The 27,485-nt window shown below is 41.6% G+C and overlaps 2 protein-coding genes and 1 long non-coding RNA gene across 9 annotated transcripts in view; all 3 read right to left on the bottom strand.

The window, feature by feature from the left end:
- LOC309482471 (protein NLRC3-like) overlaps positions 1 to 10,016 on the bottom strand; it is a 164,714-nt gene extending 154,698 nt beyond the window's left edge. For 3 of the 5 annotated variants that reach the window (XM_082147856.1, XM_082147862.1, XM_082147861.1), the window contains exon 1: positions 9,714 to 10,015. The gene's annotated coding sequence lies outside the window, so the exon portion shown is untranslated. Of the gene's footprint in view, positions 1 to 9,713 lie in introns of all 5 variants that reach the window. The other 2 variants (XM_082147863.1, XM_082147858.1) reach the window with 2 other exon arrangements.
- The window catches only part of LOC309482457 (NLR family CARD domain-containing protein 3-like), a 168,069-nt gene that overhangs the window by 102,515 nt on the left and 38,069 nt on the right, over positions 1 to 27,485 (bottom strand). The window lies entirely within an intron of this gene.
- On the bottom strand, positions 25,607 to 26,968 carry LOC309482566. 2 transcript variants are annotated; one of them, XR_014200297.1, is made up of 5 exons: positions 26,924 to 26,968; positions 26,714 to 26,828; positions 26,519 to 26,617; positions 26,339 to 26,429; positions 25,607 to 26,247 (listed from the first exon to the last, which is right to left on the bottom strand). It is a non-coding gene; the product is annotated as an uncharacterized lncRNA (long non-coding RNA). The 2 variants fall into 2 exon arrangements; XR_014200298.1 differs by having other exon boundaries at positions 26,714 to 26,962.

Below are 27,485 nucleotides of genomic sequence, written 5' to 3'. Positions count from 1 at the left end.
GGGACAGTGTGTGTTATCTCAGTGAGGGTTGTGTGTAGTGTGTTTCCTCTCAGTGTGTTCTGAGGGACAGTGTGTGTTATCTCACTGAGGGTTGTGTGTAGTGTGTTTCCTCTCAGTGTGTTCTGAGTGACAGTGTGTGTTATCTCAGTGAGGGTTGTGTGTAGTGTGTTTCCTCTCAGTGTGTTCTGAGGGACAGTGTGTGTTATCTCAGTGAGGGTGGTGGTAGCGCAATGGATAAGACACATGCCTTTGGTGTGAGAGACCCGGGTTCGAATCCACTGTGAGACACCAATGTGTCCCTGAGCAAGACACTTAACCCCTAGTTGCTCCAGAGGCGTGCGACCTCTGACATATATAGCAATTGTAAGTCGCTTTGTATAAAAGCGTCAGCTAAATGAATAAATGTAAATGTAAATGTAAAATGTTATCTCAGTGAGGGGTTGTGTGTAGTGTGTTTCCTCTCAGTGTGTTCTGTGTGACAGTGTGTGTTATCTCAGTGAGGGTTGTGTGTAGTGTGTTTCCTCTCAGTGTGTTCTGTGTGACAGTGTGTGTTATCTCAGTGAGGGTTGTGTGTAGTGTGTTTCCTCTCAGTGTGTTCTGAGTGACAGTGTGTGTTATCTCAGTGAGGGGTGTGTGTAGTGTGTTTCCTCTCAGTGTGTTCTGAGGGACAGTGTCAAGTCAAGTCAAGTCAAGTTTATTTGTATAGCGCTTTTCACAATACAGATTGTATCAAAGCAGCTTCACAGTATTAAATTAAAATAATACAACAAAGTTTGTTTCAAGAGGAATTTATTGATTGATAAAATTAAATTAAATATCCCCAAAATATCCCCAACTGAGCAAGCCAAAGGCAACAGTGGCAAGGAACCGAAAAACTTCATCAAGTGACCTAATGGTGTCCTAAAACTCCATCAGGTGACCTAATGGAGAAAAAAAAAAAAACCTTGGGAGAACCCAGGCTCAGTCAGGGGCCAGTTCTCCTCTGGCATTTATGAGCTAGAGGCCGGATTGTAGTTTGAACTGTAGGATTATATGAATGCCTGGCTGAAGAGATGCGACTTTAATCTAGTTTTAAACTGGGAGAGCGAGTCTGAGCAACGAACAGTATCAGGAAGACTATTCCAGAGTTTTGGAGCCAAATGTGAGAATGCTCTCCCTCCTTTGGTGGTTCTGGATATCCTAGGTATGACCAAAAGCCTTGAATTTAGTGATCTTAAAGAGCGCGATGGATTATAGGGTGATAAAAGATCCGTTAAATAGACTGGAGCTAAGCCGTTTAGGGCTTTATAAGTCAGTAGCAATACCTTATAATTAATACGGAACTTTATAGGTAACCAATGCAGTGATGATAAAATCGGTGTTATATGATCATATTTTCTTGATCTCGTAAGAACTCTAGCGGCGGCATTTTGGACTAACTGTAGCTTGTTTATTGAGGATGCAGGACAACCAGCTAGTAAAGCATTACAGTAATCCAGTCTCGAGGTCATGAATGCATGAACTAACTTTTCTGCATCAGAAACTGATAGCATATTACGTAGCTTAGCAATGTTTCTAAGGTGGAAAAAAGCTGTTTTTGTAACATATGAAATATGATTTTCAAAAGAAAGGTTGCAATCGAGTATAACACCCAGGTCTTTTACTGTAGAGGATAAAGTAACAGGACATCCTATGATGTTAAAGTTGTATTGTGCGAGGTTTTGTGGGCGGTTTTTTGAACCGATAAGTATTACCTCTGTCTTGTCTGGATTTAATAAAAGAAAATTACTTTTATATCTTTAACACACTCTGTCAATTTGGAAAATTTTGCGTTTTCATCCGGCCGTGATGAAATATATATTTGAGTGTCATCAGCATAACAATGGAAACTAATTCCATGTTTCCTTATAATATTTCCAAGTGGCATCATATATATTGAAAATAACAGAGGGCCTAACACAGATCCCTGCGGCACTCCATAGTTTACTGGAGTTATGATCGATTTTTCTCCGTTTAAATAGACAAAATGGTAGCGGTGAGATAGGTATGATTTGAACCAGCTTAATGCTTGTCCTTGAACACCAGTATAATTTTGTAGTCGATCTAAGAGTAATGTGTGATCTATAGTATCGAACGCAGCACTAAGATCAAGTAAAACTAGTATTGAGAGTGTGTGTTATCTCAGTGAGGGTTGTGTGTAGTGTGTTCTGAGTGACAGTGTGTGTTATCTCACTGAGGGTTGTGTGTAGTGTGTTCTGAGTGACAGTGTGTGTTATCTCACTGAGGGTTGTGTGTAGTGTGTTCTGAGTGACAGTGTGTGTTATCTCACTGAGGGTTGTGTGTAGTGTGTTTCCTCTCAGAGTGTTCTGAGGGACAGTGTGTGTTATCTCAGTGAGGGGTGTGTGTAGTGTGTTTCCTCTCAGTGTGTTCTGAGGGACAGTGTGTGTTATCTCAGTGAGGGGTGTGTGTAGTGTGTTTCCTCTCAGTGTGTTCTGTGTGACAGTGTGTGTTATCTCAGTGAGGGTTGTGTGTAGTGTGTTTCCTCTCAGTGTGTTCTGAGTGACAGTGTGTGTTATCTCAGTGAGGGTTGTGTGTAGTGTGTTTCCTCTCAGTGTGTTCTGAGTGACAGTGTGTGTTATCTCAGTGAGGGGTGTGTGTAGTGTGTTTCCTCTCAGTGTGTTCTGAGGGACAGTGTGTGTTATCTCAGTGAGGGGTGTGTGTAGTGTGTTTCCTCTCAGTGTGTTCTGAGTGACAGTGTGTGTTATCTCAGTGAGGGGTGTGTGTAGTGTGTTTCCTCTCAGTGTGTTCTGAGGGACAGTGTGTGTTATCTCAGTGAGGGTTGTGTGTAGTGTGTTTCCTCTCAGTGTGTTCTGTGTGACAGTGTGTGTTATCTCAGTGAGGGGTGTGTATAGTGTGTTTCCTCTCAGTGTGTTCTGAGTGACAGTGTGTGTTATCTCAGTGAGGGTTGTGTGTAGTGTGTTTCCTCTCAGTGTGTTCTGAGGGACAGTGTGTGTTATCTCAGTGAGGGTTGTGTGTAGTGTGTTTCCTCTCAGTGTGTTCTGAGGGACAGTGTGTGTTATCTCAGTGAGGGTTGTGTGTAGTGTGTTTCCTCTCAGTGTGTTCTGAGTGACAGTGTGTGTTATCTCAGTGAGGGGTGTGTGTAGTGTGTTTCCTCTCAGTGTGTTCTGAGGGACAGTGTGTGTTATCTCAGTGAGGGTTGTGTGTAGTGTGTTTCCTCTCAGTGTGTTCTGAGTGACAGTGTGTGTTATCTCAGTGAGGGGTGTGTGTAGTGTGTTTCCTCTCAGTGTGTTCTGAGGGACAGTGTATGTTATCTCAGTGAGGGGTGGGTGTGTGTAGTGTGTTTCCTCTCAGTGTGTTCTGAGGGACAGTGTGTGTTATCTCAGTGAGGGGTGTGTGTAGTGTGTTTCCTCTCAGTGTGTTCTGTGTGACAGTGTGTGTTATCTCAGTGAGGGGTGGGTGTGTGTAGTGTGTTTCCTCTCAGTGTGTTCTGAGTGACAGTGTGTGTTATCTCAGTGAGGGGTGTGTGTAGTGTGTTTCCTCTCAGTGTGTTCTGAGTGACAGTGTGTGTTATCTCAGTGAGGGTTGTGTGTAGTGTGTTTCCTCTCAGTGTGTTCTGTGTGACAGTGTGTGTTATCTCAGTGAGGGTTGTGTGTAGTGTGTTTCCTCTCAGTGTGTTCTGAGGGACAGTGTGTGTTATCTCAGTGAGGGGTGTGTGTAGTGTTTTCCCTCTCAGTGTGTTCTGAGAGACAGTGTGTGTTATCTCAGTGAGGGGTGTGTGTAGTGTGTTTCCTCTCAGTGTGTTCTGAGGGACAGTGTGTGTTATCTCAGTGAGGGGTGTGTGTAGTGTGTTTCCTCTCAGTGTGTTCTGAGTGACAGTGTGTGTTATCTCAGTGAGGGTTGTGTGTAGTGTGTTTCCTCTCAGTGTGTTCTGAGTGACAGTGTGTGTTATCTCAGTGAGGGGTGTGTGTAGTGTGTTTCCTCTCAGTGTGTTCTGAGTGACAGTGTGTGATATCTCAGTGAGGGGTGTGTGTAGTGTGTTTCCTCTCAGTGTGTTCTGAGGGACAGTGTGTGTTATCTCAGTGAGGGGTGTGTGTAGTGTGTTTCCTCTCAGTGTGTTCTGAGTGACAGTGTGTGTTATCTCAGTGAGGGGTGTGTGTAGTGTGTTTCCTCTCAGTGTGTTCTGAGGGACAGTGTGTGTTATCTCAGTGAGGGGTGTGTGTAGTGTTTTCCCTCTCAGTGTGTTCTGAGAGACAGTGTGTGTTATCTCAGTGAGGGGTGTGTGTAGTGTGTTTCCTCTCAGTGTGTTCTGAGTGACAGTGTGTGTTATCTCAGTGAGGGGTGTGTGTAGTGTGTTTCCTCTCAGTGTGTTCTGAGGGACAGTGTGTGTTATCTCAGTGAGGGGTGTGTGTAGTGTTTTCCCTCTCAGTGTGTTCTGAGAGACAGTGTGTGTTATCTCAGTGAGGGGTGTGTGTAGTGTGTTTCCTCTCAGTGTGTTCTGAGTGACAGTGTGTGATATCTCAGTGAGGGTTGTGTGTAGTGTTTTCCCTCTCAGTGTGTTCTGAGAGACAGTGTGTGTTATCTCACTGAGGGTTGTGTGTAGTGTGTTTCCTCTCAGTGTGTTCTGAGGGACAGTGTGTGTTATCTCAGTGAGGGGTGTGTGTAGTGTGTTTCCTCTCAGTGTGTTCTGAGTGACAGTGTGTGTTATCTCAGTGAGGGGTGTGTGTAGTGTGTTTCCTCTCAGTGTGTTCTGAGGGACAGTGTGTGTTATCTCAGTGAGGGGTGTGTGTAGTGTGTTTCCTCTCAGTGTGTTCTGAGTGACAGTGTGTGTTATCTCAGTGAGGGTTGTGTGTAGTGTGTTTCCTCTCAGTGTGTTCTGAGTGACAGTGTGTGTTATCTCAGTGAGGGGTGTGTGTAGTGTGTTTCCTCTCAGTGTGTTCTGAGTGACAGTGTGTGTTATCTCAGTGAGGGGTGTGTGTAGTGTGTTTCCTCTCAGTGTGTTCTGAGTGACAGTGTGTGTTATCTCAGTGAGGGGTGTGTGTAGTGTGTTCTGAGGGACAGTGTGTGTTATCTCAGTGAGGGTTGTGTGTAGTGTGTTCTGAGTGACAGTGTGTGTTATCTCAGTGAGGGTTGTGTGTAGTGTGTTTCCTCTCAGTGTGTTCTGAGTGACAGTGTGTGTTATCTCAGTGAGGGGTGTGTGTAGTGTGTTTCCTCTCAGTGTGTTCTGAGTGACAGTGTGTGTTATCTCAGTGAGGGGTGTGTGTAGTGTGTTCTGAGGGACAGTGTGTGTTATCTCAGTGAGGGTTGTGTGTAGTGTGTTCTGAGTGACAGTGTGTGTTATCTCAGTGAGGGTTGTGTGTAGTGTGTTCTGAGGGACAGTGTGTGTTATCTCAGTGAGGGTTGTGTGTAGTGTGTTCTGAGTGACAGTGTGTGTTATCTCAGTGAGGGTTGTGTGTAGTGTGTTCTGAGTGACAGTGTGTGTTATCTCAGTGAGGGTTGTGTGTAGTGTTTGGCTGCACTGAGCCTGTTTTGAGCCGTGTGTTAAGAGTTGTGTTGCTTGGAATGAGTTTTGCAGGTGATGTGAACTGTTTAGCTCAGGTGACTGTTGGTAGTGCAGACTGTAGTTAGAGTTTTGCACATGTAGCTCCAGTTGTGCTCACTGTCGTTTAGCAATCGAAAAAAAACTGTAAATGGTGTTTTTTGAAATTCAAAAAATGGCACAAGTTTTCTGTGATTGGTAGGTTTAGGGGTAGGGTTAGTGTAGGGGGATAGATTATACAGTTTGTTCATTAGAAAAACCATTACGCCTATGGAGAGTCCCCATAAACCACATATCCAAGTGTGTGTGTGTGTGTGTGTGTGTGTGTGTGTGTGTGTGTGTGTGTGTGTGTGTGTGTGTGTGTGTGTGTGTGTGTGTGTGTGTGTGTGTGTGTGTGTGTGTGTGTGTGTGTGTGTGTGTGAGAGAGTGAGCGAGTGAGTGAGTGAGTGAGTGTGTGTGTGTACATGCGTGTGCCTGCGTGTGAGAGAGAGATTGTGTGTAAGTGTGAGTGCAAGAGTGAGTTTTGTGTTTCTACCCCTGCCGTTCCCGCACAAGGTTCAATTCTTAAATGTGATCTAACAAAGGTAAAGAGAAAATATTAACCATATATGCTGTTTATATTGCTTGTAATTGGGATGAATTAAACATCTGTTGAGTATTTTAACATAAAATTGTTTGATAGTGTTGAATTAAAAGCCCAAAAATGCAGCGGGTCCACCAGACCCACGAACACTGGCTGAATAACAAAAATATGAACACCACACAAGGGTTAAAAAGTATATAATACTATATAAGACTAATTAAAAATTGACCTCAAAACATAAGATGCTAAATGGGGGATATCTATATCTAGAATAAAAATAAATAAATTGTCAGAAGGTCGTCTCTCAGTTGCTGAATGTCGCGCACTAACGCTACAGCCGTGTCGCACCGACAATTCTACGTTGTTACGATGTTGCGAGTACGTACACAGAGACGCTGCCATAGTAGAAATGCACAGAGCCACAGTTGTTGCCACACCGTAAATGTGTTTGCTGGGAGCTCTCTTAGTCGTGTTATGTTACTTAACTATATCATATCATATAAATAAAAAAACTCAACATTTTTCAGTATGTTTCTTCTGTGAGTTTTTTGTGTGTGCTCTTACACTTATTTGTTTTAATTTCTCCAGCCTCTCACAAAGAGACAGGCAGCGCAGCGACCAGAAATACACTATACATTATTACACTGACTGTACAAGATCAGAATCGTTTCTATCGGTCGGGCACTTGTCCACTTGTCCCGGACAAGAACTGTTTCTTTCGAACACGTTTGATCCGGAGAACCGATGAGCTGGAGGTACTGCACATGCGTGATAGCACCGTCTGATGCTGTGCTGATAATACTATGAGCCCGGGTGAACCAAGGACTTGAATGAGGGGGCGGATTCGGAGAAATGTACGTTTATTTAATAACAAATAAAATTAACTTTATATCTTTAAGACATGTAAGACATCCATGTTTGCACCAGTACTGGGTTCATTTGCAAAACGTAAATGTAAGAAACTGATGATGATGACGATGATTACTATTATTTAACTAAAGTTATTCAAATTTGAATGTATTTTTATTCACCGGGATGATAGAATTGACGTCATTACGCGAGGACGTAAAAGAACTGGTGAACTGGTCTTTGAACTGGTTCATTGAAGCGAATTGTCCGAAAGAACCGGTTCGGGAAAAGAACCAGACTCCCCATCACTACTGGAGTAACTGAAGCTTGTGTGAAGGATCGGCTCTTCTGAACGGGCGGAGCTGCAGCTCATTTGCATTTAAAGGGACACACACAAAAATGGCACGTTTTTGTTTACACCAAAAAGGGGCAAATTTGACAAGCTATAATAAATGATCTGGGGGAATTATGAGCTGAAATGACACATTCCGGGGACACCATAGATTTATATTACATCTTGTGGAAAGGGGCATAATATGTAACCTTTAATGCTAATGCTAAAAAATAATAATTTTGATTTCAGGGGGCCTTTATCATGCGAAGCAGATTTCATCTTAATCACTCATAAATCACAATAACTGGCCAAATAAGGCTTTGGCGGGACACAAATTGGTTTTGGCAGTCGCCAAAAATGTTTCAGTGCAGGAAAAACCCTACAATAATAAAACTAAAATATGGCCTGACAAAATCAGGACAGGTGTCAGACAATAAGTGTCTGAGGTGAAACACATATTACTTTACAATAAATTGCGTTTATAAAAATGTATGAAAATAAAGTATGTGTAAAGTCTACTTGATCTTTGGAAACATAGGGGTGAGCGGGGCACACACTAACGATGGCTCGGTGTAACACACACGGTTTAAAACTTTCCACATATCCCAGCATGAAGAAACTTACTGGATTTACTAGTTGCCAACTAGTTATCAAAACTACATAGAGACATTTTTTGCCAACATTAAACAATCTTTGAAAGATATCACTAAACATTTAACCATTAGCAAAAGTAAAATTTTCATCTCTGTTTTTTGGGTTTTTATTTAAAACTAGACAAATCTGATATTATTTTAATCGTATATCTGTTATTGAACAGTTGATATAGTTATTTAATGCTGATCTAACCAGTAGAAGACACTTGCAGGGTTTAAACCCCAGTTGTGCAGGCGGGGCATGTTGTCACATTGTGTTACAATCAGCCCCTATTAGAACGATGATTTTCTATAAAAAGTTAATTATTTTATTTTATTGACTGAATGTTTTATTTTGTATTGTATTTTGTATTGTATTTAATCTGTCATATGGCCATGTTACAATGTACCCCGCCTATGGGGCATGTTGTCACATTTCACTTCCATTCTTTCAAGGGTAAATCAAGAAAAAAAAAAAAAATACACTGTATTAATGGAACAAAACCACATAATTGTACCAGACATGTGGGAAATTAATGTGGGAAAAAATAAGTATTCTGAACCCCAAGTGGATTTACACAAACTGAGAAAGTCAAAAAGTGTTAGGTTGTGCCTTGCTCTCCCCCTTTTCTATTATAGCAGTGTTATTATAATATAATATATTTATACTATTTCAGTGGTTCCCAAACCTTTCAGAGTGTCGTAACCGCTCTCTTCCACTTCCACTGCAGTCACAGCTTCTGGATTTAATTTAAATGTTTACATCTGTACCTCTGTACAGATAAAAGTTGTCAAAATGATTCCAGTTCACATGGATACACAGAAGAGACAAAACATTCTGTATTATGAATATTTAAGGCCAGATAAGTGATTTGGCGATGTCACTGCGTAAAGAAGGACTACTCGCCTGTGCACATATTCAAACCGCATATCTATAGACTAAACACGTGATGCGCATGTACACGCCGTCAGCGTTTTCAAATTCAAGTGTTTGAAGTTTGCTCGGAGATGATCACGTTTATCATAAATGTTCATAAATCTCAAGGTTTGCGTTCTCGAGCCCCAAACACTGTTGTGTGTGTGAATGAGCGACCGGAGCGAGTTAAGGGTTTTCTGTGAGAACGGTGTGTGTTAGCTAGCGACCCTAAGAACAACTAATGATCTTTAAAACGGAAGTGAATCAATCAAAACTAACTTTAGCTGGACAATAACTTTATTCTAGATCTGCTGTAAAGCCTAATCTCTGTTACTGTAATCTCCTATTATCACTGTAAAGCTGCTGTGAAACTCTATATTGGTAAAAGCGCTAAATAAATGAAGCTATTTACACCTTTGTATATTTTCAGTAAAGAATCCGCAAATGAATCTCAACTAAAAGCAGAATATAGATCTGATCTATAATCAGGGATGATTATAATCTCTGTCTCCAGTTGCAGAAACTGCTTAGACTAGTTTTACAGGGCAGGTTTTTCTTCAAGACTGGTCAAAACATTTAAGTCAGTTTCATAAAAAGATAGATTGGTCTCATTTGAGTCTGAAAAGTAAGACTGATTAGCTCTAAGTTACTGATAGTTGGTCAATCTAGTTCTTAAACACAGTCTTAATTTAGCAGCTCTGTTTATGAAACTGGCCTCTGAAGATGAACTTGTCACTATAGGCCTAACGTTAACTTACATGCGTCACAACTCCCTAAAATGACCGCAATCGAAAATATGATAGCAATCAGAAAACATTCTACTATAATATGACATGATATCAGAAGCTGATAAATGTACTTACCGTGATGTGATATTTATGTCAGTTTTTAAGACCTCGAAATGTGAATTTACACTTCAGAATCGAGTCTTTACTTTCGGTTTGGACTCAAAGGTGTTTCCTCAGAATCGCGCATGCGCAGGAGACCTCAGGAGTCAACAACAGATAAACATGTTAGGGTTGTTGTCTTTGTTCACATGAGCGTTGGAGAAACCAATAACATGAACACAATATCATTTCTTTAGCGCAGATGAACAACAAACTGAACTTTAGAGGCCAAGAACTAGTGATGGAGAAACTCTGTTATTTTCCAAACTCTGAATCAACTGAAGCGATTGATTGGCAGAATGATTGACTCTTCTGAAGCGCTGGAAACACGCTGGCGAACTCCTGCTGGTCAAACCTGTGTCACTGTATGACCAAACACACTGCACATGTTTTCATCAGTGGCATTTATTACATATAATCTACCAGTAAATATGACGTGTCTGCATCATTTGTGCTTTTTGTAATGCTTGTTTGTGTGTGTTTTACGCAGGGCTTGGAGAATTAACTTTCACTGTTTCTCTCTGTGAACCCATGAACCATGTCTATATTTATTTACTTTTAACATCATTTTAATAATCATTTTACATATTAATTTAATATATAATTTTCTTCAGAATTACTGGATTCAACAGCAAGTTCTTGACATATTTCACACATTTTGTAAGTATAAATTGAAAGAACAATAATTTACAGAAAAGAATAAAAAAATATTTAACTTAAAAATAAAGGCCATCACTAACATATGTTACATTTATAAACCCATGAACCAGTTTCTATATGTTTTTTAAAGTTTTATAAATTTGTAAATATAATATTAATAATAATTGTAATGCCATATTTGTGATAAAAAGGCAAGAGTTTTATTGAATAGTCTCTTATTGACCTGATTAACCAAGCTGCGCATAAAAACCCTATGATTTAATAAAATAACAGATATTATACAGACACTTCATATTTAATGGTATTAGATGACTTGTTAATTTCATTAGTTAAATTAGATGTTCAACACAACATTTGTAATGTGTTTGTAAAGGTGTTGTTCTGTGTGTTCGGGTCAGTTTGTGCTGTATTTACACTGTTTGACCAGCAGGAGTCGCCAGTGTGTGTTTGAGTCTCGAGCGCTTCCAAACACTGAATCATTTAGTGAATCGGTTGATCCAGTTGATTCAAAGTGTGGAAAAGCTTAGGATGCTTCTCAATCCGCTCCAGAGCTTCCTAGCTGGTGAATCAGTGTATGGTGAACATGGTAAGGACAGTAAGGACAGTAAAGCTCACGACACATCGGGACACTGATGACTCTTGTAGCGCCCCCAACAGTTGTTTATGGGGGTAGGCTAACCTGAGATCTTTTAGATCTAGTATTCAATCAAATTCTAGATTTATTTTAATAAGGGCAAATGATTAATCAGGATGCTGTGGTTCTCAAATAAACACAGAGTTATAAAATGAAAATGAAATGACAATAGAAACAACAATTGAAACAAATAAAGCTCTTTACTGAATATAAAATAAAATAATCACACAAGAATATGAATTAGTAAACAACCAAAAGATGATTGACAGTGTAGGCTAATTCCTAAAACTAATAGCCGGCAAAAATCTAATAATCCAATAAAAAAAATACCACAGTTCTCGTAGCAGGCCTGAATCGACGCTCGGGTTCGTTGTAGCCTAAAACGTGTGGCTGCTTCACTCCGTAGAGCAAAATAAAATAAAAAGAATGCGCTCACCACGTGTGTTGCACAAAAGCACCGTCCCCGTCGATCGTGTGCGTGTCTCGGTCCCGATGCAGCTCTCTCGGTGCAATCGAATGACCCAGACTGTAGCCCCGGTCCGTTTAGTCAACAAACAGGCAGTCTCTCGTCCCACGCCGCACACGCGCTCACCGTCAGCAGCTCGCGTCAAACTTCAAACTGTCCGTAAACAAACTGAATTGAGCTCTTCGTCAAAGCACTGTTCAGTATTCAGATATCATCCGATAGTTCGTCAGGATTAGTCACCCTAATCTATCAGATGTTACCAGAGAAATATGTTATTCACATATTACTGTCTCTATTCCTCGTGCTCTCTCTACTCTGTCTGTTCTCTTCCTCGTCTGACGTCATTCCTCTCCTCTCCGGCACTCGCACAACACAACCAGTAAGCCTATGCAACTTTCACTTTATAAAATAAAATAAACATCTCACATGTCAAGTAACAATAACAATGTACATTTCTTTTTACAGAACTGGAAAAATATACAATATGAAAATAAACAAATTTAACAAACCACTGACTTTGTCTGGTTTATTATATTACCCAATTTTCCCACGGGTTACACCCTCCCCCTCTTAAACTGGCCGGATGTCCTCATTCGGACCCGTTTACACTGCAAGCAGATGCACATTATTTGGTTTTACCAATTTTAATGACCAAGCCTCTATGAATGATAGTTAGTGGTTCATCTCTGGATTTGCCCGGTTCATCATAAGTAAGCTTTTGCACTGGTTTTATCAGTCTTTTAGACCGGATATCAGGTTCCCCAGACAATTTACTGACTGGCTCAGTTGTCAATACTGGGTCTTCATCAACCACTACGGTCATTTCAGGATCTTCATCCTGACTTTCACAACTGCTCTGAACCAAACATTCCTCCTGCCCAGAAGTCTCATCAACAGATAACCTAATGCCAGAAGAATCTTGCTCCTGTGGTGTGACCACCTTTTCTCTGTTCATCACAGATCTAATCTGATCTAACCCTCTACGAATCACTTCTCTACGATGAGCCTCATTTCTCTTTGGAGTGAAATAATCAGAGTCAGAAGAATAATCAGAGAAATCTGTCTCCTCTGAACCCCTGTTCTCATTCTCTAGAGACATTCTCTCCCTCTTTTGACGAACCTTAGATCTAGTCACATGTCTTGCAGGAAAATCAGGTTCAACATCAGTTGTAGGGACCCTGACAAGATCTCCTTTGGACAGGAGATGATCTCGGTGGATGGTCTTAATTCCACCTTTTCCATCCTCACGTTTGATTCTGTACACTGGCACATGAGACAACCTCTCCATCACAATATAAGGATCAGGAGCCCACTTGCTTTCCAGCTTGTGTTTTCCCCTTAGTCCTAAATTTCTTAGCAGCACTCTATCACCCACCTCAAGTGTCTGAAAAGAAACTCGTCGGTCATACAATCTCTTGTTTCTTTTATGTCTCTTGTTTGCCACTTCCTCCGCCAGACGATGTGCATCTCTCAGATTTTCTCTCAACTTTCCTACATAACGAGAGTGATTAACCTCATCCATGTCAGACATGATCCCAAAACACAAATCAACTGGAAGTTTCGCCTCCCTGCCAAACATCAAATAATAGGGTGAATACCCAGTGGCATCACACTTAGTGCTATTGTAGGCATGCACTAAATGAACAACGTGCTCACTCCAGCGACGTTTTTTCTCTCGACTGAGTGTCCCGAGCATGGTCAATAAGGTTCTATTAAACCTTTCGGGTTGCGGGTCACCCTGTGGGTGATAGGGGGTAGTTCTAGACTTACGGATTCCCATCAAATTCAGCAACTCCCGAATCAAACGACTTTCAAAGTCTCTACCCTGATCAGAATGGACCCTGGCAGGTAACCCATAATGAACAAAGTATTTATCAACAAGAATTCTTGCAACCTCAAGAGCTTTCTGGCTTTTGGTAGGGAAAGCCTGAGCATACCTTGTGAAATGGTCTGTGACAATTAAAACGTTGCTGAATCCTTTCGAGTCAGGCTCCATTGAGAGGAAGTCCATACACACCAGATCCATGGGGCCATTGCTAATAATCTGGTGTAATGGAGCAGCTTTCTTCTGCAGAGACTTATGGATGATGCACTTCATGTATTCTTCGACCTCTTCTGCCATTTTAGGCCAAAAGAATCGGTTTCTGATCATGTCTAGAGTTCGGTCTACTCCGAAGTGTCCGAAATCATCGTGCACTGCTCTAAGAACCATACTATGAAATTCACTCGGAAGAACCAACTGCAAGTCACTCTCACCAGACGATCCCTGTCTCATACGGTAAAGTATACCATCTTTCAATGTCAGCCTACTCATCTCACGTTTCATGATAGATAACTTTCCATTACTTTCAAGATCTCCAGGCCATTTTCCTTGTTTCACTGCCTGAATAGTCGGTCCCACTATTCCATCATCAGCTTGTGCGGTTTTAATGTCCTGTTTCGTTAATCGTTCTAGGGGCGTCAACTCCAGACAAGTTGGAAATGCATAGAGATCGGGGATACAATCTGGAGATGCTCCCAACAAATCTACATACCGAGGGGAACTACACCCTGAAACTACATCAACTCTCCGACAAGCAGATTTCACACTTGACTCAGGTATGGTAACCCATTCTGATTCTTCTTTTTCAGGCATGCATCTAGAGAGAAGATCTGCATCCACGTTGAATTTGCCAGGACGGTATTGTATATCAAAATCGTAAGCAGACAACGCAGCTAGCCATCTGTGACCAACAGCACTGAGCTTGGCTGTTGACAAGACATAGGTAAGGGGGTTGTTGTCTGTACGAACTGTAAAATTTGCCCCATAAAGGTACTCATTAAACTTGTCAACAACCGCCCATTTCAGAGACAAAAACTCCAATTGATGTATTGGATAATTTTTCTCTGATGGCTTGAGTTTTCTGCTGGCAAACGCAACCGGTCTCATGCCTTCAGGATACTCCTGATACAAGACTGCGCCAAGTCCCTTTTGACTTGCGTCAACATGTAAGGTGTATGGCTTTTGTGGGTCAGCGAATGCAAGAACTGGGGTATGCGTAAGACAATTAATAATTTGGCCAAAAGCCTCTGTACAAGACTGATCCCATCTCTCCCCAAATGGCTCAGAATCTTTAAGATATGATTTGTGTTCAGTCTTGTCACATTTGCCACTCTTGTGCGCCGGTGCATATCCTTTAGTGAGATCGGTCAAAGGCCTCACTATCGCAGAATAGTTAGCAATAAATCTGCGATAATAGCCACAAAAGCCTAAGAAGGACTGCAGTTCTTTCAAATTAGTAGGCATGGGCCATTTTGCAACCGCCTCAATCTTAGATGGATCCGGAGAAACACCGTCGGCTGACACAATATGTCCCAAGTATTTAACCTGCGTCTGACATATTTGACACTTATCTGGCGAGAGCTTCAACCCCACCTCTCCAAGGCGATCAAGCACTCTGAGCAATCGCTCTTCATGTTCCTCAAGCGATCGGCCAAAGACAATTAAATCATCTAGATAAACGAGTACCTGCAACAAATTCATATCACCGACGGCTCTCTCCATTACCCGTTGAAAAGTTGCCGGAGCCCCAGTTACCCCCTGCGGCATCCTTTCAAACTGGAAGAACCCAACTGGACAGATGAAGGCAGTCTTCTCTTTGTCTTCCTCTGCCATGGCTATTTGATAATAGCCACTCCTGAGATCAAGCACAGAAAACCACCTACTACCAGACAGGGCATTTAAGGCATCCTCTATACAAGGAGTAGTGTACTGATCGAGCACAGTACGACTATTTAACAGCCTATAGTCTATGCACATCCTAATAGATCCATTTTTCTTTCTTACAATCACTATAGGGGATGCATAGGGACTTCTCGACTCTTTAATGATCCCTGCTTGTAGCATTCCTTGAAGGTGCTTTCTGACGTCCTCAATATCAGCAGGAGCAAGTCTACGAGATCGTTCCCTAAAAGGACGAGGATCAGACAGACGGATATGATGTTCAACACCCTTAGCTAACCCAACATCCCACTCATGCCTGGAAAATACATGAGCTCGGTTGGCTAACTTCTGCCTAAGCCTAATTTTCCAGTTTTCAGGTACCGGGGAATCTCCAAAATCAATCAAATTCGGATCAAATTCAGCTTCATCCGAAAGGGATAAAGTACAAACAGAGTCTGCCAGATACACATGTCCAATTACTGTTCCCGTCTGAAGGGACGCTTGCGTAGCGGACTCATTCTTAATCAAAACCCGAAAACTGTCACAGTCCACCACATGTCCTGGCACGACCATAGGCTGAAGAAATACCCCGCCAGGTAAAGGAGACTCAATGGAAGAATCTACCATCAGTATTTCTTTATCTACCTTTTGGTTTAGCTCAAGTTTGCACACTACTTCTGCTTCCATCTTAGGACCTATAATCAATGATTCAGATCCTTTCCAAACCACACACCCGACATCCTGTTCGTCATTCACATCAGCAGGAACATGATTTGCTGGGACAGCATTATTCTTGAGATTCACAACCTTAATGCCCAATGTCTGTGCAAGATTGACACCTCTCTCATGACATTGCTGCACTAAGCGCCTGACATGACTAGCATTCGTCCCCAGAATGATTGGAGATTGGTCTGCGCTCTTGATGCTCGGACAAATCAAAGCAAGAACAGTCACAGTTTGGCTACTACCTACCACTTCCTCAGGGTATTCCATTTCTATCACCACATAACCCCGATAAGGATAACTGACATCCGACTCACTCAAACCCCATAAGGCTAGACCTGACACCGGTTGTATCGGAATTTCCGATAAATGTTCCTGATACCACTGTTCAAAAATGATGGTTACCTGGGAACCACTATCAAGCAATGCCTTGCAGGGGTGTCCGTTAATCTTCAACGGAATCAGACTAGGGGGACCCACTAACCCTTCTGGTATAACAGCAGAATTCTCTGTTCTTACCAAACTCCTTTTCACTGAGTAGTCAACTTTTGCATTGGCAGCCCCACCTGTCTGCTGCTGACTCCTACTGATTTTCAAAGAGTGAATCAATCTGGTAATCACTTTGCTCTGGTTCTCTGGGTTTGGACACCTACTGGCAAAATGCCCATTTTCCCCGCACCGATAGCAGAACTGCTCCTCTGAGGGGTTTTGAGGTTGTTGCCTCTTGGATGACACTTCAGCTTTTGAAACTGTGACATCAGATTCAATCTCTTTGTTACTAACTTTCTGTTGTAACCTTTTCACTTGTTTCTTTAGGGCTATCAGTTCAGCATCCAGAGGGTTTGGACCATGTGTGCTTGTTTCAGGATTTTTCCCGACACACTCCTGTACTACGGGTATAGGTTTTCTTACCACAGAGGCAACCATAGTCTTAAGCTCTTTCACTTCAGCCTTTAGACTCTGAATCTCAGCTTGTTTCACGTCCACTTCCTGTTTAGCTTGAACACACTGTACTGAGGGATTAACCTTTTTCCTTGAAGCCTCATATTCCTCCTCAGACCTTATCTCCTTCAGCAATTGGAGGAAAGTAGGTGGTTTATCTCTTCTCTCTCTTAAGCGAAGATTTACCAGCATAAGGTCAGAAGCAGTAGCTCCTCTCAGCACTTGCTCTAGCCTGGCTCTGTCCATGTAGGTGACGGAAATACCTCCTTGCTGCACAACTTTAACTAACGCCTGTTCTAACCGTCTCAGAAACTCAGACAATTTCTCAGTTGACTGCTGTCGCATCATGCGAAACGCAAAATATAAGTCTTCACCAGACTCTGCAGTACCAAAAGCATTTTCAAGGGCTTCTAAGCACTTTGCAGCACTTATCTCAGGATCAGTGACTCTTGCAGACTTCATTATTTCAAGAGCTGGCCCTTTAATACTCTCCATTAATCTGCGTCTTTTCTCTTTGTCTGCACATTCACTTTCCTCAACCATTAACTGAGCTTGCTCTAACCAGTTATCAAATTGCTCTTCTCCACACGGAGTTGGCAACACACCAGAAAAGAGGCGAAGACGGCGATAGCTAACCGTGTCAAGTGATGGCTTTGTAGTCTTTTCCAACAAATTACCTACTATCTGTAAAACGTCCGTAGTGCTGGTAGTCTGTTCAGAACATGGAAAAAAATCACGAAGATCTTCCACTGTCTTTCCTTCTGCTTGTAACAAACTCAACAGTTTGCGACTGAACTCATCAGCAGTGGCAGGGGCTTCACCAATTATAACAAGAGGCCAAGCCTCTCCACCATCCATGGGTGATATCTCTTGTGGGACATTTTCAGCTTTCAACTGTTCTTTACACTCACACAAAGCCATTATCATGTTATGTTTAACACTAAAGGTCCTTCCTCGTACACGAACGCGGCCAAAACATTTCACTGTATGCAGTGTATCCTCAATCTGAGCGATTTCAACATGCTCAGGAACCATAACCATGAGCGAGTGAGCTTCATCTAGACCCTCACCACGACACCATCCTTTTAGCTCAGCTACTAACTCTGATCTGTCAGCCATTTTGTTGTTGCTATTGCCACATACAACACTTGAAACAGCTAACCAGAAACCCTTATCCCAGCGGTGCCTCCATTTTCTGTAGCGCCCCCAACAGTTGTTTATGGGGGTAGGCTAACCTGAGATCTTTTAGATCTAGTATTCAATCAAATTCTAGATTTATTTTAATAAGGGCAAATGATTAATCAGGATGCTGTGGTTCTCAAATAAACACAGAGTTATAAAATGAAAATGAAATGACAATAGAAACAACAATTGAAACAAATAAAGCTCTTTACTGAATATAAAATAAAATAATCACACAAGAATATGAATAGTAAACAACCAAAAGATGATTGACAGTGTAGGCTAATTCCTAAAACTAATAGCCGGCAAAAATCTAATAATCCAATAAAAAAAATACCACAGTTCTCGTAGCAGGCCTGAATCGACGCTCGGGTTCGTTGTAGCCTAAAACGTGTGGCTGCTTCACTCCGTAGAGCAAAATAAAATAAAAAGAATGCGCTCACCACGTGTGTTGCACAAAAGCACCGTCCCCGTCGATCGCGTGCGTGTCTCGGTCCCGATGCAGCTCTCTCGGTGCAATCGAATGACCCAGACTGTAGCCCCGGTCCGTTTAGTCAACAAACAGGCAGTCTCTCGTCCCACGCCGCACACGCGCTCACCGTCAGCAGCTCGCGTCAAACTTCAAACTGTCCGTAAACAAACTGAATTGAGCTCTTCGTCAAAGCACTGTTCAGTATTCAGATATCATCCGATAGTTCGTCAGGATTAGTCACCCTAATCTATCAGATGTTACCAGAGAAATATGTTATTCACATATTACTGTCTCTATTCCTCGTGCTCTCTCTACTCTGTCTGTTCTCTTCCTCGTCTGACGTCATTCCTCTCCTCTCCGGCACTCGCACAACACAACCAGTAAGCCTATGCAACTTTCACTTTATAAAAATAAAATAAACATCTCACATGTCAAGTAACAATAACAATGTACATTTCTTTTTACAGAACTGGAAAAATATACAATATGAAAATAAACAAATTTAACAAACCACTGACTTTGTCTGGTTTATTATATTACCCAATTTTCCCACGGGTTACACTCTGTTTCTAGCGACGTCACAACGTCCTCAATGTACAACATCTGTACTGGTGTTTATGAACAACAGCAGAGCTCATATCTCTCTCACATTACTTGTGCTGTCATATAAAGCACATTATGATCAATACTTTGCTTGTTAAATATACATAACATTTCATTACATCTAACACTTCAGCCGTAAATACATTATAAATGTTAATTAGATTATGTTCATTACCTGTCTAGTGATGTGTGTTTCTGCTGAAATATAATAAAATAATGATCTGTATTATAAAACATCTGTCGCGTGTCATTATTTGTCCTGAGCTGATCACGTGATTTAAGTTTCGTGCTTCAGATGTTCTGTTGAGGGAATACGGTTTTCACAGTGCATTGTGGGAGTTTTTAGGAAGCGAAGGTTTCAGTGCACTGGAAGGATTCTGTGATTGCTTTACATATAGGCTACTAATGTATTGTATATAGTATGATAAATAACTAATTAACTGATAAAAAATGTAAAAAATAACTAATTTAAATGTGTATTTTGCTTTATTTGACACATTGACGTCTGATGAACAATTGTCTCCAGCAAGTGAATCAGTGTTTCCTCTGTTTGCTCTGATCTTCTCTCCTGCATCAGACCTCTGGAACTCCACAACTGCATCCCTGCGCTGTCTTTGCTCCGGCAAGCGGGTCTCCTCCTGTCTCCTCTTTCACCAGGTCTGTGGAGCTGGACGGGGGGGGGGGGGGGGGGGGGGGGGGGTGGAGGCCGAAGCTGAACCAATCAGGGCTGCGTTTCCCAAAAGCTTCGCTAGCCAAAAATGGGCGCAAGTTCTTGCCGACATTGAACGTCTCCAAGGAGAAAAACATGGACTCCACAATCGCTGTCATATTGCTGATGATGATCTTCTTTAGAGAGAAAGATGAGGCCATTTTCCTTCTTGCTGATGTAATCATTTTACTGGATTGATATAATGGCTGATTAATATATATGTTCAGATGTATAGAGATGTATTGTGGTCTCCCACATTAGCACTCCTTCTGTCTGCTCTTCTGCATCAGGACACCAGTACCCATGCAGATGCTGAAGCTCAGCTGGCTCTTCACTACACCAAGAGTCATCATGCTGGGTGAGGCTGGCATTCAGTGTTCACACTTATACCAGTGGATTTACTGCAACAGTTTCTGATTTGGCTCTAAGAGATCATTCGGCCCTATAAGGTCAAGCTTTCACATTTGTTTTTTAGGAGATTCCATCCTGACATGGAAAACATGGATGCTCTGCGTAGAAGTAAAGGTGGTCATCCCGTCAGTTCACTTCAGGATGACTTCACATCTGCCCTGGCTGTCTTCTTCACTTCTTTCTATATTCTCACCCTGGAGAACCAAGCTGAGGCTGATTAACCCTGGATCATCCAGAGGAACTATCGAGGAATCCATAAACATTCATAAAATGGTATCTGTAGATAAATCCAGAGAACACAGAATGCAGAGGCAGATTTCAGCAGAGGCGTAACAGTGAGGATCGTGCAGCGCTTCATCAAGGACTTCACCAATTATGACTGGCAGAATTATTAGAGTTAGGCAAGACTTTTAATACTGATTCAGTAAAGAGGATGTAGTTAAAACAAGTGTCAACAAACACAAGTCTCATTTCAATATTTAATTTGCTTTTAATGGGAAATACAAGCATTACATTTAAATGTAATCAGGAGCATTTGTACAGTAATTGTCTCGAGCAGGAAGTTCAGAAAGGGGACGCATTGTGAAACGCATATCTCTGTGTAGATCTATGCAGTGTTGAACATGTGTTTCATTTCTTTCAGCATGTGTGTACAGTTGCTCCACATTACAGTGTTGAGTATCGCTCTTTCGGTTAATACAGAGGTAAGTACTATTGTTCATACACAATATTCTTCAATACAATGTTCAGCTGTTGAAGAACGCATTAAAATTCATAAAATGAGAGCAGTTTTAGCTTTGTAACATGGATCGAGGAGATCAGGATCCTGGACTTTAGTTTAAAGGGACAGTACACCCAAACATGTACTCACCCTCACATAGTTTCATTCTCATTTACAGGTATTACGTTTCGGCACATCTCCTGGTTGAATGTGTTGTGGCTCCATATACTGTACATGAAATGAAAGCTGTTTATCACACTGATGTCTGTCAAGCTTTAGTGGAACTCAGTGGGGATTTCTCTAAGACTGAAGCTCGGCTTCCCCTATAATGGCAAACAATTAATGGTCAAATATGTACTATTGTGTTTTACAAACATTTTACTGACTAAAAGTGCGTTAGAACACGTTCATCTCAAAGACGAGTTGGTTCAGAATCAGCTCCATATAGCAGGTCGGCGGACTCGATCTCCTTCTCATTCCCGTAGCGTCACAGTACATTTCCCTGTTGAAGCCCCACACACACACACACACACACACACACACACACACACACACACACACAAGCGTCAGTGACTTCAGTGGAGCTGCTCTGAACAGTTTCTTTCAGTGCTTCGAAACTAGACGGTCATTGGACAAATGCTGTGATTATGTCCCGCCCCGCGGACGCTCAGCGTCTCTGGAGTGAATGAGGAGTGGGCTGGCCTGGACTCCGGCTTCTGCGTGATGATTGGACGGTCTTTTGAAAGGCTGCGTCTCCTTTTGATTGACAGCGATTTCATCCAATAAAAAGTCGCTGATGCTGAAGCTGTTCGAGCTCAGTCCCATCGCGGACTTCTCAAGTGTAGTCGAGACAAACTGCTGCAACCTTTTTCTTGGTTTTTGCTTGTCGAAATTGCTAGCCAATTTTCATAATACATTTCACACAATTATACATTTATGTATTTTTTATATTATTACTTATTATATTTTTATATTATTATTAGTAATAATTAAAAAAGAATTATTAAAATAATGAAAAATATATTAGTGGTAGTATTATCACAGACCTCATGTTCGAGATGTGTGATCCTGTCGCTGTGGTCGAACTAGTGTCCATATCAGTGATGGTAGTCGCTTGAGTCACCAAGGTAGATCCAATAGAAGCAATGGATGAGTGAATGGTCTCCAAGGACGAATTCAGCAGCGCGGTGAGTTCACCAGTCATGTTTCTCCTTAAGGCTGGTTCACACGGCAGGATAATTAGGCCGATTTTAGCCCCGATTCACCCCTTCCGACAATCTTAAGGATGCTCCGATTATCGTAAACTAATCTGATCAGATATTCCTGCCGTGTGTGGTGTGTTAAGGCTGCTCTCGTCTGCTCGGAAGGACGTCGGGACTGCTCCGATCTCAAATCGGGGATATCCAACATGTTGGATTTATTTGGCCCGATTTCTTCTCGTGTGTGGTGTCCCCCGAGCACGCAGCCTGTGGACTGTGGAGTGTAGCCAATCAGAAAGCGAGGTGACGAGGCGGCGAGGAAACACCGGGAAATATAATCAAAACAGCTGGCGGCATGGCGCACCAGAAAGTCCGGTGGACGTCAGAGATCATCTCCTTTTCTTTTGATAACGTTTTTTTTTCGGTTAAAAACAAACTACAAACTATTGCCACTGCATCCTCTTCGTCCGCCATGATTGTTTACTCTGAAATCACGTTTGATCTCGAGGTATTTTGCGCGATTTCCCGTCTGATCTGGGAATGCTCGGGAGTCAAATCGGTTCGTGTGTGATGTGTTGATTTTGCCGTGTGGCTGCGCACCACACACTGTACGACCAAAACTGTTAGACCCGTGATTTTTTATCCCCGTGTGTGGGGTCTCTCAGGTTTGGAAAATCGGCCGACAATTTTAAAATCGTCCCGTGTGAACCAGCCTTTAGTTTGTCAAGTTCGCTCACCAGTGTGTCAGTCGTTAGCGGGTTTGAGGTGTTGTCTGACATCTTGCCACTTTCCTGCCCAGAATTAGGCGTAGGGTTGGGCATCGAGAACCGGTTCCAACTGGGAACCGTTTAAAAAATAACGATGCCATTGGAATCGTTTAGAAAATTTGTTTTCGATTCCGATCATCGGTTCCAAACGCGCAAGTTTTGGTTTCCATAGTGGCCACTGGATTTCCGGAAGTGCTTGCCGCGCCCGTTTGTTCTGTTGCAGGCATGGAGCACGGTAAGCGGCGCTCAAAAGTGTGGCTTTATTTCACCTTAAAAAAGCCTGGGTCGGCAGAGTGCAACACATGTGACAAACTTATTTCTTGCACGGGCGGATGCACTACAAATATGACTAAACACCTAACGTTACGCCTGCATGGTATACAAAATTTACAAGGAGTGTAGCGTGTTCGACATATGTCCACTGTCTCTGAGCGCTGGTCCACTGTCTCGTCCTCCTCAGGCAACCCTGCGCGACCAACGTTAGTAACGTTGCCAGGATCGAGTGCAAAATAATTAATCTGTAATGTTTGTTATTTTGAATAGAAATCATCACTCACAAAGCGTCATTCACGTCTTCTCCGGTTTATTTGTGTTCACATACATGCAATAAACAATCCGTCAGGGCTCTTAATCCAATGGTGCGCATATTTGGAGAAATAATGATTTATCATCACATGTTTGTAAAATATTTCGTCATAAGAATAACATTACTATTCATTTTCCAATGCATTATGCGATCTGAAGAGCTCAAACAGCGAACACATCGAGCTCTGTCTCTGCTCTTCCTGATTCGCGTCAGTTTATGATATCAGCGCTCTCTCATTCGCTGTACAGCTGTCAATCATCTCACGTGGACCAACGTGATATGAGTTTTTTTTTTTTAAATGAATAGAGAATGTTTATAGTATACGTGCTAAGCAAGGTAGCTATTAGCTGCATATAAAATGCTAAATATAACATATTTCAACATCTTCTTTTTTTTACTTAAAACCATTTTAAACCGCGACCGGAATATGATACAAATCAATGGTGTTTTAAAGTGAGCTTTTATACATTGAGTTAGTTATGTCCAGAGAGTCCAGACCAGGGTGCAAGTTCTGCATAAATCTGTTTTTTGGTCTGGTGCAGAGGCATTCCTAATTTTCTCCCACGAGGGCTGCAGCTCCCAAAACTAAAACTAAATCAAAATAAAATTTTCCTCTGTGAAATGAGCCTGTGACAGGTTTTGACTCCACCCCTCAAAGAATCGGAATCGAGAATCGAAAAGAACCGAAATCGAAATGAAGAATCGGAATCGGAATCAGAATCGTTCAAATCAAAACGATGCCCAACCCTAATTAGGCGCCTTGGTTTGAGGTTTGATTTTCCCACCAGCTCGCGTACCTTTACTCATCAGGAACAGATAACGTTAACCAAGACCAACAGTACCACGAAAAGAGCGAAAAAGCCCCAAATGTAGTGTTAAGAGGAATAAATATAAGTCAGAGCACTAACACCACGCGTCTCTCCACTACATGGCAAAACCGGAAGCTCGTATGACAAAGTTAGACGAGAGATAGCCAAGTCATTAAACAATGCCCAAAGAGTTGCAATTACGGTTGATGGCTGGACGTCTCGTGCCACAGACTCATATGTAACTCACAGCACACTATATTGATGATGAGTGGGTTTTGCAAAACCACGTTCTACAGACTAGAGTGTTCAATGAGGCTCACACAGGGAATAATCTAGCAGTTTTACTGCAGAATGTTTGCCGCGAGTGGAACATCAAAGACAAGAACACAGCGTTGGTCACGGATAATGCAAAAAACATGATGCTGGCCGGAGTTGGTGCAGAGATGGACCCTCATGTGCGATGCGTCGCGCACACACTTAATCTGGCCTCGCCAAAATCCCTCAAACTGGACAGGGCGTCAGAGCTTTTGGCGAAAGTGAGGAAGGTGGTTACGTTTTTTCACAGAAGCCCAAAAGCAACTGAAGTTCTACATGAAATGCAGGCCCAGTTACACCTGCCAAACCACAAGCTCATCCATGATGTTTCCACAAGATGGAACAGTTCACTGGACATGTTGGAGCGTTCTTGGGAGCAGCCCTGCTGTGTTGAACACTGTAAAAGCAATTTTCAGAGATTAATAAAAACAGCATCAAAAGGTGTAAGAAACTTTCAAGAGGCAAAATTGTTTTAAAGAGAAAAGGTTTATTCTTTGAGGATTCCCCCCCCCGGGCAGGTCATGCTGTTCTTTGTTCCTGAGAAGCCAAAAGGCCTTCATTTACAATCTAAATGACCTCCTGCTTTCATGTCCCTTCAGCTGTAAGAGACCCTCACAGAAAACATATGACTAAATGATATTAACAGTTTGGAAACGATAAAAATTAAGTAATACTGAATTTTTTCCATCACAATATTCCTTCTCTTTATCATTCTCTGATAAACAACATAGAAAAAATTCACTCTTGTTTCCTAATCAAACCCATTATACTGTTAAATCTTTGAGAATAGAATTAATTCAAGTCTTAATTCAAGAACAGTTATACCCTTCATGTCTGATTTTTTGTATACCTGATCACTCTACTTGAACTTTGAAAGAAATACGATTTTTTTTAAAGTAAAAAGTTTGTAACAAATAAATAAGCATTTTGCCTGAAACCGGGCTAAAAATGAAACATGCTTAATGAAACATTCCTTATCTTTATGTTACCCCTAGGGGGCGCTCACACCGAAATTTGTAAAGGTAGACTAGAAACCCCAAAAACCCACGCTCCCTTCTTAGATATTGAGGCAGGTGGTATCAAATGAAGGAAAGGACATGGGACTGATGTACTCAATTATAAATTTATTAAACAATCAATATAATAATTGGCAGTAAAAATAGACAAATATTCCCTCCAGGTAACAGTAAGCAACTTTACAATAAATAGATCACAGTGAGTTAAAGCATCATAGTGCATGGATACAAGATAAAAAGTCTAACAATATCAAATCTACAGTGCATAAAGTCTACTAAATAAGTACTGCTCACAAAACACTCAAACACTGCAAGAAATACTCCAAACCAATACTACCATACAGACACACACAACACAGCATTTCACACTTCACTAGTGAACATTACATTACAAAATGGATACTGTTTCCAAGTGGAATATTGCACAATGCCCATAGGCCGAATGTTAGAATGGCTTAAGCCCAACTAGATCCAAGTCATCACTGGTAGTAGCCGCTCCTCAGGACGCACACATGCATACACAAAAATAAAAAATAAAACAATGATTAAGCTCAGGAAAAACAGTGGCTAGTGACCAACGTGGGCAATCCTCCTATAAATCACAAGTAAAGATGGTTTATGATGCTATAACAATTTAAAATGACTGATTAGAAAATTTAGGCAAAAAGCTGGATAAAACTTACATTTTTCTTTGCATCAAAGTCGTATGCCCCATAGCAATTTAATTAAACGATGTGGATGACTGAAAGCTGTGCACACTCTCTATTGTTGCTTCTATTCATACATATTAACAAAACAGGAGACAATCAGCACTAACAATTATAAATTTTATCTAAAAGGAAAAAAAGGTCAGCGTTACTTACGTTGCTGCAACACCTGCGTAAGATCACTACGCTAGTTCTGTAAGCTCTTTACTGCTGGTACCATTTACTGGACACCATAAACACAGACCCCAGACCGAGCTACAAAACAAACAATGAGCTGTGGTAAGCGGCTTAATGACTTTAATATCACGCAACGAACTGGCGTGAACTTCCACAAAGACTTGCGCCACTTACGTTAAGCGCAACACCTGTGTAAGATCACTCCTTACTATGATGACAGCAAGTTTCTGTACGTGCTCTACTGCTAGTACCATTTACTGGACACCACAAATGCAGACACCAGCCCGAGCTACAAAACAAACAAAGAGCTGTGTTAAGCGGCTCAATGAATTAAATATCAACAACAAACCGGCATGAACTTCCAGCAAGACTTGCGTTACTTACATTGCTGCAACACCTGCGTCCAATCACTTGCTATTGTGAAAGCAATGCTGAGTCCCAATTCGCATACTATCCGTCCTAAATAGTATGCGAAACTAGAATTAGTACGTCCCAAATCGTAGTATGTTGAAATGAGTATTCCAAAGATACCCGGATGGTCTACTATTTCCGGTTAGAATTCGAAGTGCAGATCAATGCACACTCTAACGGCTAATATTGCCCACAACCCATTGCGTGCGGGAGGGAGGAGCTTTGTGGTGATGATGGTGATGTAAAGGCAGTCGGATGCAGCAACGGAGATGCGCCCTCAGTTTTTAAGTGTAAGAATTCAAATGTTTAACCCTAATTAAAGTTATATTTTATTGTCTCGTAATATTAATGGGTTTATGTTGTGCCAATAAAGCACCGTGTTTATCTTGTAGGGTCCGATGAAGATACTGTGCGCCTCATTGCAGGCTACAAAACAATAAATAAAAAGGCTCTAGTGTCATGCAAGTGTCTTTTTTATGTATTTCTTTTGATGTTTCTGTCTGACTTATTTGTAGTAATACTGTGGCTGTACAAA

This window comes from Leuciscus leuciscus (genome assembly GCF_965113295.1).
Source record: "Leuciscus leuciscus genome assembly, chromosome: 19".
Classification (NCBI taxonomy): domain Eukaryota; kingdom Metazoa; phylum Chordata; class Actinopteri; order Cypriniformes; family Leuciscidae; genus Leuciscus; species Leuciscus leuciscus.
This window is presented reverse-complemented; position numbering and strand designations above follow the sequence as displayed.